Source organism: Macaca thibetana, chromosome 7 (assembly GCF_024542745.1).
Source record: "Macaca thibetana thibetana isolate TM-01 chromosome 7, ASM2454274v1, whole genome shotgun sequence".
NCBI lineage: Eukaryota > Metazoa > Chordata > Mammalia > Primates > Cercopithecidae > Macaca > Macaca thibetana.
Genome location: NC_065584.1, coordinates 4,861,621 through 4,875,324, shown reverse-complemented (window position 1 = coordinate 4,875,324; position 13,704 = coordinate 4,861,621). Strand labels below are relative to the sequence as shown.

The 13,704-nt window shown below is 43.7% G+C and overlaps 1 protein-coding gene across 1 annotated transcript in view; it reads left to right on the top strand.

The window, feature by feature from the left end:
* The window catches only part of RCOR1 (REST corepressor 1), a 130,392-nt gene that overhangs the window by 41,509 nt on the left and 75,179 nt on the right, over positions 1-13,704 (top strand). The gene's annotated exons all lie outside the window — the stretch shown is intronic.

Here is a 13,704-nt window from a genome sequence, read left to right as displayed (position 1 = left end):
ATAGAAAGAATACATAGGTAAAGAAGGAGTCTGGTAGAAGGAATAAACTTCTTTGTTTGATGGTATTAAGTGTCTGAGCTTGATGTTTAGTATAAGTTGTATGCAGTGCCTCATGTTTCTTACCTTTGAGTCATAGAAAATAACATTTTAGAGCTGGTTAAGATTCTTGAGATTATTTGGCAGGAGGAAATTGAAGCACAATTCAATTCCACAGAACGTTGTTGAATACATTTCTTTATTTGTTAAGAGTGATAATGTTTGTATCATAGGGTTGATACAAAGAGGAAGAGATACTCTTTATGAAAGTCTTAGGCTGGTTTGATGATAATACTAATAGTATTGTTCAGAAGTTACTGGGCTGGGCATGGTGGCTCACACCGGTAATTTCAGCACTTTGGGAGGCAGAGGTGGGAAATTCCAGACCAGCCTGGGCAACAAAGTGAGACCTCATCTCTATAAAAAGTACAAAAATCAGCTGGGTATGGTGGCACATGCATGTGGTCCCAGGTACTCAGGATGCTGAGATGGAAGGATCACTTGAGCCCAGGAAGTTGAGGCTGTGGTGAGCTATGATCATGCCGCTGCACTCCAGCCTTGGTGACAGAGTGAGACCCTATTAAAAAAAGTTAGTCTGTGTTAGCGTAGTATTGGCAGACAAGTATTCTGACACAATATAGGAAGGACCAGGGTATGGGGGAATGGAGTCAGGAAGTCCATTTTAAAGATTTTACCGTGTTCTAAACTTGGTAGTGAAGGCCTAGCATTAGAAATGGAAGAGATTGGCTGGGCACGGTGACTCACGCCTGTAATCCCAGCACTTTGGGAGGCTGAGGTGGGTGGATCACGAGGTCAGGAGATGAGACCATCCTGGCTAACATGGTGAAACCCCATCTCTACTAAAAACACAAAAAATTAGCTGGGTGTGGTGGCGGGCGCCTGTGGTCCCAACTACTCAGGGAGGCTGAGGCAGGAGAATGGCGTGAACCCGGGAGGTGGAGCTTGCAGTGAGCCGTGATTGCGCTGCTGCACTCCAGCCTGGGCAACAGAGCGAGACTCTCAACAACAACAAGGGAAGTCCTTCACATCCTTGGGCTCCTTGTGCGTTACCAGCCTTAGTATTCTTAGAAGCCCTGTTGTTTGGTGGAGAGGATCTTAAAATCCTTAGAAGGCCCTTGGTCTGTTGGAAAGGACAGTGCAGAACCTTCTTAGATCTTTTCAAGGTTTTAAGAAAGTATTACAGTCACAATCTGGATTTGTTCTTTACCACTGAGAATTTTGAGAATCGTTTCTTTTTTTTTTTTTTTTTTTTTTTGAGACGGAGTCTCGCTCTGCCGCCCAGGTTGGAGTACAGTGGCCGGATCTCAGCTCACTGCAAGCTCCGCCTCCCAGGTTTACGCCATTCTCCTGCCTCAGTCTCCCGAGTAGCTGGGACTACAGGCGCCCGCCACCTCGCCCGGCTAGTTTTTTGTATTTTTAGTAGAGACGAGGTTTCACCGTGTTAACCAGGATGGTCTCGATCTCCTGACCTCGTGATTCGCCTGTCTCGGCCTCCCAAAGTGCTGGGATTACAGGCTTGAGCCACCGCGCCCGGCCAATCGTTTCTTTTTTTAAATTCTGCCTGGAAATCTCCGTAGGTAGATCATGGAGTTTATTAGATACATTTCCTGTTTTCCACATTTCTAAAGGCCACATTTTCCACTACTTAGACAACAGGGGACCCTTTTCCTGCAATGTACAGTAGTAGTTTTCTTAGTTTCTGTTAAGCTCTTCTTGGTAGTTTCCTTGTTGAGGCCCTCCAGGCTTTTGCTGACAGCCTCTTAAAGGCCTTGCAATTTCCACCTGTCACGCAGCCCAAAGCCAGTAGCACAGTTCTGGATTTTTGTTGCAACATCTCACTTCCAGGTGCCAAAATCTGTTCCATAGTCTTACTGCCTGAAAAATGACCCCCAGATTTTAGTGACTTAAAATAATTCCATGGTTTCTGTAGGTCAGGAATTTAGGAAGAGCTTGATTGGGTAATTGTGGCTCAGGTTTTTGCTATGGCTGCAGTCAGATGGCAGAGCTGGAAAAGTAGTGGGCAGGCAAGGCAGTGCGCACAGCTGGGGAGGGCCGGCTGAGCCGCCTCCACAAGGTCTCTGTGTGGGCTTGTTTGTGCTGCTTCTTCGGGGCACTCAGACTGCCCACATGGCTTTGTGTCCAAATGTATGTCCTACAGGAGGACGAGCAGCATTACCTTTTATGATGACTTAAGTCTTGGAAGTTGCATCACATCATTTCTGCTATAGTCACCAAGTTGCCTGGGGTTCTAGGGGAGGAACACAGACCTCATATCTTAGTGTCAGTTGGCCACACTGTAAGGTGATACGAGGTGGGAGTTAATGTGATCGGCTCTAGGAAAATGTAATCCACCATAGCTCTTAGTGAAACAGTTAGATCCATGTCTGATCACCTGCAGGGGAGTCTTGCCATTAATAAGCACCAGCTGTGTACATGAAATTAAAACTTACTTTTTAGTACTTCCTTCTTAACTGTGACTTAACTGTCAAGGATTATCAGACACATGAAGAAAAAGCCGTAACAGTCTAACACAGACAGATAAAAAGAAACCGAGTGAAGAAATAGGAAATACAAGTTGCATAAGAGAAGCTCAAATATGAAAAACAAAAAAGCTTGAAGAGTTGAGAGAAAATGCATGACATAAAAACAAGAAGGTATAAAGTAGGGGTCCATTCAGAGAACAAGAAAGAGCTCTTGGAAAATAGGATAGCAGGACAAATTTTCAATAGGAAACCAAGGGAATCTTCTGGAAAGTAGTAAGCAAAGACAGACAAAAAGAGAAAATGCCTGATTGGCTCCTTGACTGAAAAATATTTAGGTGGGAAGAGAAAGTGTGGAAATATGAATAAGGACTGTATACTAATGATAATGAATTAATATTAACTTTTGCTTAAGTGTGATAATAGCACTGTGGTTATAGAGGAGAATGCCCTTATTCTTAGAAGATGCATACTAAAGGAACTGTCATGGTATTTGCATTTTTCAGATGGTTGTGTGCACATATGTGCGCTCACACGCAGTGGGAGAGGGAGGGAGAAGGGAGAGCAGTTATGTACAAGAGAGACAACTAAAGCGATTGTGATATAATGTTAGTAATCGATGATGAATACAAAAACAAAACAGAAGGGAATACTTTAGAGTTAATGGATTGGTTCAGGAGCTCCAACATCTGAATTGTTTTGTGTTCTAGAGAGAGATAAAAGATAATTGAGAGGAAACAACATTAAATCAACACATTAAAAATGTTCAGAACTGAAAATCACAAATCTCCACATTGAGCAGACCCACTGAGTGCCCAGCGCAGGGAATAAAATAAAAAATAGATTGGCACCTCACACTGGGATTTCAGAACACTGAGAATAGAGAAGTCCCCAAAATCCTCCAGTGGAAACAAGTCAAGTTACAACAGTGTACTGAGAATCTGTATGACACTAGAATCTAGGTGACAGTGGAGCAGTGTCCTTAGAATTCTAGGAGCATACCAATCAAGGATTTTTTTTTTTTTTTTTTTTTTTTTGAGATGGAGTCTCGCTCTGTGGCCAGGCTGGAGTGCAGTGGTGCGATCTCAGCTCACTGCAGCCTCTGCCTCCTGGGTTCAAGCAATTTTCCTGCCTCAGCCTCCCAAGTAGCTGGATTGCAGGCCCACACCACCATGCCTGGCTAATTTTTTGTATTTTTAGTAGAGACAGGGTTTCCCCACCATGCTGGCCAGGCTGGTCTTGAACTCCTGATCTCATGATCTGGCCGCCCCAACCTTCCAAAGTGCTGGGATTACAGGCATGAGCCACTACACCTGGCCCAATTTAGGATTCTATGCCAAACTGTAGTATGGACATAAAGACATCTTTATTTTTATTTATTTGTTTTATTTATTTTTGAGACGGAGTCTCCCTCTGTCACCCTGGCTGGGGTGCAGTGGCATGATCTCCGCTCACTGCAGCCTCTGCTTCCCTGGTTCGGGGAGTTATCATGCCTCAGCCTCCCGAGTAGCTGGGACTACAGATGTGAGCCACCACGCCTGGCTAATTTTTGTATTTTTAGTAGAGTTGGGGTTTTGCCATGTTGGCCAGGCTGGTCTCAAACTTCTGACCTCAAGTGAGCTGCCCACCTTGTGCTCCCAAAGTGCTGGGACCACAGGCACGTGCCACTGTGCTCGGCTTGTTATTTTTAATTTGATGCTTATATTATTCCAGATTTGGCCAGTGGGAGTTCCTTCAAGCTGACTCCTGTGTCCTTTTGACAAATATCTATAATCCTTTATTTTTATTTTTTTGAGACAGAGTCCTGTTCTGTCGCCCAAGCTGGAATGTAGTGACGTGATCTCACCTCACTGCAACCCCCGCCTCCCGGGTTCAGGTGATTCTCCTGCCTCAGCCTCTGGTGTAGCTGAGATCACAGGCATGCGCCACCACACCTGGCTAATTTTTGTATTTTTAGTAGCAACAGGGTTTCACCATGTCGGCCAGGCTGGTCTTGAACGCTTGATCTCAGGTAATCTGCCTGCCTCGGCCTCCCGAAGTGCTGGGATTACAGGCGTGAGCCATTGCACCCAGCCTTCTATAATCCTTTAAATGCTTGTTCGTGGTATCTTAGAATATTTCAAATTTATCTTGTGTTTTCCCTGCCTCGTCCTGGAGTCAACTGTTTGCCTAAGGAGGAGTCATTCTCTTGAAGTGGAGAATAATATTATAGAAACCAGTATCTTGGCACTAGCTGTGTTTATTGCTGCCAGGATATCATTGCTTTTAGCCCTCTTAGTGGGCAGAACAAGTACATAGATCTGTATGTATTTATTTATTAGACATTTATTGTCTGTTTCTCTGCCTGTAATCTATATAACCATGAATTTTACACACAAACACCACCATTTTGATCCAACATCATAGGATTCATTTTAGCCCTTTTCCTTTCCTTATTTGTAGCTCCTCTCTATGACAGTGAGAATCTTGGTTCTCATCCTTAATATAGTTACTCATTTGCTTAATCTCCCTGAAAGCTTGGCCCAGGCATGGAATCCAGCAAAGGATAAGGTAAAGGGAATTCTTAAAGAGAAATTTTGGAATAATAGCTATATAGGCATTCACCAGTTAGTCCAGATTGGTGAGTGAAGACAGGGCTCCAAAGCGGGTGTTGTCAAGAAATAAACAACCAATAGGTAACCTGATGTGTTGAGACTTACACATGTAGTAGAAGTTCGGAGGTGGATTAGTGATACATATACAGAAAACCAAACAAGCAAAAAGAAAAAAAGAAAAAAAGACAGTTATTAATTCCAGGTAAAGAATCACACATGATCACGCCACTGAACTCTGGCCTGAGTGATAGAGTGAGACCCTGTCTCAACAAAAATAAATTAAAAATCAGGTAGTACAAGAATGGATTTACAAAAACAATGCAACATGATTCAGCTATGAATAGTATTTACTAGTCATAAACTAGGAGGGTTCCATAACACTGAACTTAGGGAGCAATTTAGGAAATAAAGTGAGAAAAAAAGTACACAGGGGCCTTAGGACCTAAGCAGCTAGTATAATACCACTTGTGGATGTTTAGTATGCATTTTGGCTACCAGCAGCTTTTGAACACTCTGAGGGGAAATTATCCACACCACAGTAGAAGCTATCATGCTTTCCCATCCTCTCTTGTAGTTTGTCATAGATTTGTGACTTTTGCTCCATGCACCAGGGCAAGACTAGAATTAGGAAGCAAGTGATGTGAAGTAGGCAAGCATGGCTGCCAGCTTTCAGAGGCAGCATTTGCTAGTGGTGGTGTCCACTGCACACTGCCAAGTGTCCTCATGTTTAACACTTGCAGCAGTTAGGACCTCCACTGAAGCAGTTCTGTGGGGGGTAAATTCTGGTGTTGTCCTAGTTGCATGGCTCGTAAATCTGGTTTGATGACCTTCTTGTTGAGCCACTTAGTTGCTTATATTAGCTAGAATGGACTTTGTTTACTGTAAAAAATCTGGTTGATAAAATTGGCATCAGGGATGATCCCCAAGAAAATGAATTGGTTATCTAACTTGGTTGTGTATGAAGGCAGTGAAGAAAGGTGAGAGCTTAAAGAATCATAGTGGCTGTGGGCTGGGTGCAGTGGCTCACACTGTAATCCTAGCACTTTGGGAGGCCAAGATGGGCAGATCGTAAGGTCAGGAGATGAGACAATCCTGGCTAACACGGTGAAACCCTGTCTCTACTAAAAATACAAAAAATTAGCCAGGCATGGTGGCGGGCACCTGTAGTCCCAGCTACTCAGGAGGCTGAGGCAGGAGAATGGCGTGAACCCAGGAGGCGGAGCTTGCAGTGAGCCAGGATAGCACCATTGCACTCCAGCCTGGGTGACAGAGTGAGACTCCACCTCAAAAAGGAAAAAAAAAAAAAAAAAAAAAATTATAGTGGCCGTGGTCATGGTGGCTGGTGCCCATAATCCTGGCACTTTGGGAGCCTGAGGCGGGAGAATCACTCAAGGTCAGGAATTAGAGGCCTGCAGTGAGTGCCACTGCACTCCAGCCTGAGGGACAGAACACAGAGCAAGATCCTGTCTCAATAAATGAATGGATGGTTGGATGGATGGAGGGAGGGAGGGAGGGAGGGAGGGAGGGATGGATCATAGTGATCAGCCGTGCTTAATGACTGAGATTAGTCTATTCTGAAGTATGTTAATAAAGCTTGAAGGATCAGAGGAAGAGAGTAGGAAAAAAGCACACACATTCTACCACCCTCGCCACATCCATTCAATTAAAAAACAAAACAGGATTCCCTTGGATATTGGAAAAGGGAAGTCAGACGTCAAAGTTGTAGACAGGATTAAGCCACTTAATTTTTCTATTAAATGTACTCTAGAGAGTAAGTTCATGCTTCTCATTTTACTGATGGAGAAACAGTACCATATACTTGGTGAAATTTCTATGTGCAAGACACTGGTTATTCTGCACTTGTTGTATATAAAGGGCCAAACATTTAAGTTATTGGGCTATTCCTTCTCATTGGTATTGTGGGGGTTCTTTACCAGCTGTGTTAGGAACTGACTTGAGATATCTTAAACTTACAGGACTTGATTTAGAACCCTTACTCTTAGATGTTAAATATTTGATTTGCTCTTTATTGAATAACTTTATTATCCTTTATTGAATAACTTAATTATCTTATTACTAATAATTCTTGTATTAGACAGTGAGACTTAGATTCAGAATATGGGTATGTTAATGAGAATGTTCTCATTTAAAACACTACTAATTCAGTAGCAGCTAATGAAACTATCATTGTTGCACAGTACATTGTTGACTAGTTAGAAGCATTTGACAGTATGTTTGGAGTATTGCTATTAATAAAGGGTGTAGAATTTGAAAATAGGCCAGGCGCAGTGACTCACGCCTGTAATCCCAGCACTTTGGGAGGCCAGGAGTTCGAGACCAGCCTGACCAATACAGTGAAACGCCGTCTCACACAAAATTAGCTGGGTGTGGTGGCAGGCACCTGTAATCCTAGCTACTCAGGAGGCTGAGGCAGGAAAATCGCTTGAACCCGGAAGGCAGAGGTTGCAGTGAGCCGAGATCACGCCACTGCACTGTAGCCTGGGCAACAAAGTGAGACTCCGTCTCAAAAAAAACAAAAAAACAAAAAAACAAAAGCCAGAATTTGAAAGTAGCTTAAGAGACTAGAGAAGAAGTGAACTTAATTATTTTATATTTATGTATCTTATTTTTTGGCTTGCTAACCAGAAGTGAATTGGTATGAATAAGCACACTTGCAAAATAAATGGGTTGTTTATTTATTTATAGAGATAGGGTCTTGCTTTGTTTCCCAGGCTGTAGTACAGTGGCACCATCATAGTTCACTACTACTGCCGGCAACTTCTGGGCTCAACGGGTACTCCTGTCTTGACCTCCCAAAGTGCTGGGATTATAGGTGTGAGCCATGGTGCCCGGCCCCCTAATTATTTCGATAACCCCACAGACCTGATTTCTTGTGGCTGAAGGTCTCCCAAGTTGATTCTCATTAGGCTTTGTAAATAAAAGGAAACTTACACTGGAGGATCTTTATGCTGAGTTGGCTTAGAATAAGTAGAAATTGCTAGAAATGTTTTATTTTTGTTTATTTAATTTGCTAGATCTGCTTTAGATATGAGCCTTGTAACTGAGTTTCTTATAAGTGTCCTTATGATTGAATCTATCCGTGGTGTTTGGATTGATTATTTTAAGCTCCTAATATGTACCAGAACGTTTGCTATTTGTTTTTTTTTTTTTTTTTTTTTTTTTTTTTTTTGAGACGGAGTCTCGCTCTGTCGCCCAGCCCAGGCTGGAGTGCAGTGGCGCGATCTCGGCTCACTGCAAGCTGTGCCTCCCGGGTTCACGCCATTCTCCTGCCTCAGCCTCCCGAGTAGCTGGGACTACAGGCGCCCACAACCGCGCCCGGCTAATTTTTTGTATTTTTAGTAGAGACGGGGTTTCACCGTGGTCTCGATCTCCTGACCTTGTGATCCGCCCGCCTCGGCCTCCCAAAGTGCTGGGATTACAGGCGTGAGCCACCGCGCCCGGCCCAGCTATTTGTTTTAACCTGCTGTTTAATCTCTTTGAAGAAGGAACTCTTTCCTCCATTTTTATAGAAGAGAAAATTGAAACTTGAAGAGATGAGAGAACTCTCCTTCAGTCTAGGCAGAGCTGGGATTCCATTTCAGGACTGTTATACTACACCAAATAAACGCTTGCTGCGTTAAAGAATGACTTAACAGTGAATACCTTAAGTCTTCATTGCCCAGTTACATGAATGGAAGAAAGGCTGAGCAGTGAATTACAAACACCCTCTCCTCTACTTGTCGTCTTCTGGCAGTGTTCCTTTACCTAATTCTGTGTCCTCAAACTCCCTGTTTTCTTTAGGTGATTATATTTTTTGTTTCTTTTAAGCTTTCCTATCTGCTCGTTCTTCTGAACAGTTCCCTTCAAATGTTATGCCATCCACCCACATCTGTATTTCAGTATTTTATTGTGTCCTTTCATTGAGACTCTAATTTGGGTGAAAATTCTCCAAACTGCATTTCTTTCTAGCATATTCTATTTTTGTCACCTAGAATCAGCCTCCCAGCTGACTTTTTTCTATAGATATGTAACAATCACCTACTTTAACATTTTCTATCTTCCACTTAACAAAAATATTACCATTGATAAATAATGAATGCTTAGCATGCATAACTGTGCAAATAAACTGGGAGGAATGTGTATCTGGAAGATTTGAGGGGAGTATGGATAAAAAACTATTTGAAAATACCAGCTGTTGAATTTTATAGTGTTACTTATTTATTTATTTATTGAGACAGAGTCTCGCTCTGTTGCCCAAGCTGGAGTGCAGTGGTGCATCTCAGCTCATTGCAAGCTCCGCCTCCTGGGTTCACACCATACTTCTGCCTCAGCCTCCTGAGTAGCTGGGACTACAGGCGCGCCTGCCACCATGCCTGGCTAATTTTTTTTGTATTTTTAGTAGAGATGGGGTTTCACCTTGTTAGCCAGGATGGTCTCGATCTCCTGACCTCGTGATCCGCCTGCCTCGGCCTCCCAAAGTGCTGGGATTACAGGCGTGAGCCACTATGCCTGGCCTATAGTGTTATTTTTATTTTTTAGTTTTATTATTACTATTTTTTGAGATGGAGTCTCGCTCTGTCGCCAGGCTGGAGTGCAGTGGCGTGATCTCGGCTCACTGCAACCTCTATCTCCCAGGTTCAGGCGATTCTCCTGCCTCAGCCTCCCAAGTAGCTGGGACTACGGGGGCACACCAGCTAATTTTTGTATTTTTAGTAGAGACAGGGTTTCACTATGTTGGCTAGGATGTTTTCAATCTCCTGACCTCATGATCTACCTGCATCGGCCTCCCAAAGTGCTGGGATTACAGGCGTGAGCCATCACACCTGACCTATTATTATTTTTTAATTGAGGCTTATTTTACTTTCACCCAGGCTGGAGTGTAGTGGTACAGTCTTGCCTCACTGGAGCCTCCGCCTCCTGGGCTCAGTCAGTCCTTCCACCTCAGCCTCCTGAGTAGCTGGGACCACAGGCGCTTGCCACCATGCCCAGCTAATTTTTTCTATTTTTGGTAGAGACAGGGTTTCACCGTGTTGTCCAGGCTGGCCTCAGCTTCCCAAAGTGTTGGGATTACAGGCATGAGCCACCATGTGCAGCCTATAGTGTTATTCTTTAGTAGTTCATAAAAAGTTTGTGTTAGATGTTTATAGCTGATAGTTACTGTTTGAATCTGTGTCCCCAGCCAAATCTTGTGTCGAATGGTAATCCCCAGTGTTGGAGGTGGGGCCCATTGAGAGGTGATTGAATCATGGGGGTGGATATCCCCCTTGGTGCTATTCTCATGATAGTGAGTGAGCTCTTAGGAGATCTGGTCCTCTAAAAGTGTGTAGCACCTCCCTGTTCTCTCTTGCTCCTCCTCTGGCCTTGTAATATGTGCTTGCTTTCCCTTTGCCTTCCACCATGCTTATAAGTTTCCTGAGGCCTCCCCAGAAGCTGAGCAGATGCCAGCATCATGCTTCCTGTACAGCCTGCAGAACCTTGAGCCAATTGAACCTCTTTTCTTTGTAAATTACCTAGTCTCATCTCAGATATTTCTTTCTTTCTTTCTTTTTTTTCTTCTTTTTTTGAGACGGAGTCTGGCTCTGTCACCCAGGCTGGAGTACAATGGTGTGATCTCCGCTCACTGCAAGCTCCGCCTCCTGGGTTCACGCCATTCTCCTGCCTCAGCCTCCCGAGTAGCTGGGACTACCGGTGCCCTCTGCCACGCCTGGCTGATTTTTTGTATTTTTAGTAGAGATGGGGTTTCACCATGTTGGCCAGGATGGTCTCGAACTCCTGACCTCAGGTGATCTGCCCGCCTCAGCCTCCCAAAGTGTCGGGATTACAGGTGCGAGCCATTGTGTCTAGCCAGATTTTTTTTTTTTTTTTTTTTTTGTAGCAGTGTGAGAACAGACTAATACAATAACCATCATGTAAAATACAGTTTCCATTTTGAGCCAGGCACTTGGGTAAAAATGAAGAGTAGGTAAAAGACAAGATGTAGTTCTAATTTGAGCTTGTCATTTAGTAATTGAGTAATGCCGCATAATGGCTGTGGGTTTCCGATGACACACACCCTTTTGTGATGTGGGTGGCTTAGGGAGTAGTGTGTTTGTTGGAACCACAGTTCTCTGCAGAAGGAATATGATCAAGTCTGATCTTTGTAACTTAGAATTAATGAGGCCTGTCTGACACCTGTTCAGCACTTTGAGAGGCAAAGATGGGAGGATTATTTGAGCCTGAGTTTGAGACCAGCCTGGGAAAGATAGTGAGAACCTGTCTCTGCAAGAAAATAAAGAAAAAAATTGTTTAAAAAAAGAAAAAAATAAATAAAATTGGTGGCCACATGTCTTCCCTTTGTTTTTTTTTTTTTTTTTTTCTTTTCATTTTCTTTTCCTTTTTTTTTTTTTTTTGTTGAGACAGAGTCTCGCTTTGTCGCCCAGGCTGGGGTGCAGTGGCCAGATCTCAGCTCACTGCAAGCTCCGCCTCCCGGGTTTACACCATTCTCCTGCCTCAGCCTCCCGAGTAGCTGGGACTACAGGCGCCCGCCACCTCGCCCGGCTAGTTTTTTTTGTATTTTTTAGTAGAGACGGGGTTTCACCGTGTTAGCCAGGATGGTCTCGATCTCCTGACCTCGTGATCCGCCCGTCTCGGCCTCCCAAAGTGCTGGGATTACAGGCTTGAGCCACCGCGCCCAGCCTCTTTTCCTTTTTTTCCCCCCCCCTTTTTTTTTTTTTTTTTCTTGAGACAGGATCTATTCGTCACCCAGGCTGGAGTGCAGTGATATGATCAAGGCTCGCTGCAGTGTCAATCTCCTGGGCTTAAAGGATCCTCCTGTCTCAGCCTCCCAAGTAGCTGGGACTGGAGGTAGGTGACACTATGCCTGGCTCATTTAAAAAACTTTTTGTAGAGATAAGGTCTTGCCATGTTGCCCAGGGTGGTCTCAAACTCCTGGCTTCAAGCCATCCTCCTTCCTCAGCCTCCCAAAGTGCTGGGATCTCTGGCATTAGCCCCTGTGGCCAACCTTTTTAAATTTTTTTTTTAAAGCTAAATTTTGTTGAATATTTGGATAGGCAATACAGGCATGTGTTACAAAATTAAAAGATGCAAAAGGGTTATGCACAAGAGAAGTAGATTTCTTATGCATTCCTGGCCTTCCATTTTCCTTTCCCTGGAGGTAAACGGTTTTCTGACTTCTTTTATACAGGGGTTCTGTTTAAATACTAGAGAGTGTCTGACCTGTTGTACTTTACTTTAGAATGGCAGGAAGCTGAATGATTCATGGGCATTTTTCCCTTTGTGAAGCTCATTGGCATTCCTTCCTCTCAATACCTTAACTATGGCGTGTTATATAATTTGCTTTTGTTTTTGCTTTATCACAGTCTTTTCCTATGTTTTTTATAGTCTTAATTTTTTAAGCACTGATTTAGGTATCTATTAATAGTTTAGAAAGTTGTGAAGATTATAAGCTCATGTTTGTGAAAGTGTCTAGCACATAATAATAGGTGATCAATAAATATTTCCTTCTAGCTTGTCCGTCCCCTACCTCCCACTGGTTGTATGTGTGAAACAAAAAAACGAAGGAGAAGGCCAAGCATGGTGTATAATCCCAGCACTCATGCCTGTAATCCCAGCACTTTGGGAGGCTGAGGTGAGTGAATTGCCTGAGGTCAGGAGTTCAAGACCAGGCTGGCCAACATGGTGAAACCCGTCTCTACTAAAATTACAAAAATTAGCTGGGCGTGGTCACAGGCGTCTGTAATCCCAGCTACACAGGAGGCTGAGGCAAGAGAATCGCTTGAACCCGGGAGGTGAAGGTCACGGTCAGTGGAGACTGCGCCACTGCACTCCAGCCTGGGCAACAGAGTGAGAGTTTGTCACCAAAAAAAAAAAAAAAAGAAGAAATAAACCTATGAACCGACTAATGCAGTGGATTCCAAAATTAAGATTAAGCTTGTATAACTTGTGATGTTTCTTGATGTACCCATTCATTTGAGTGGAAACAAATCCTTTTCATTCTTTGAAATCACTTTGCTGAGATGATTTTTTTTTTTTTTTTTTTTTGAGACGGAGTCTTGCTCTGTTGTGCAGACTGGAGTGCAGTAGCGTAATCTTGACTCACTGCAACCTCCATCTCCTGGGTTCAAGCAATTCTCCTGCCTCACTCTCCTGAGTAGCTAGGATTATAGGCACATGCCACCACACCCGGCTAATTTTTGTATTTTAGTAGAGATAGGGTTTCACCATGTTGGCCAGGCTGGTCTTGAACTCCTGACCTCAAGCGATCCACCTGCTTAGCCTCCCAAAGTACTGGGATTATAGGTGTGAGCCACCATGCCCTGCAAGCTGAGACATTTTTAAGAAAATTTTTCTGTTTTTTGTTTGTTTGTTTGTTTTGAGATGGTCTTACTCTGTCACCCAGGCTGGAGTGCAGTGGTACTATCACTGCAATCTCTGCCTCCTAAGTTCAAGCGATTCTCCTGTTTCAGCCTCCTGAGTAACTGGGACTACAGGTGTGCCACCATGCCTGGCTGATTTTTTGTATTTTTAGTAGAGATGGGGTTCACCATGTTGGCCAGGCTGGTCTTGCGCTTCTG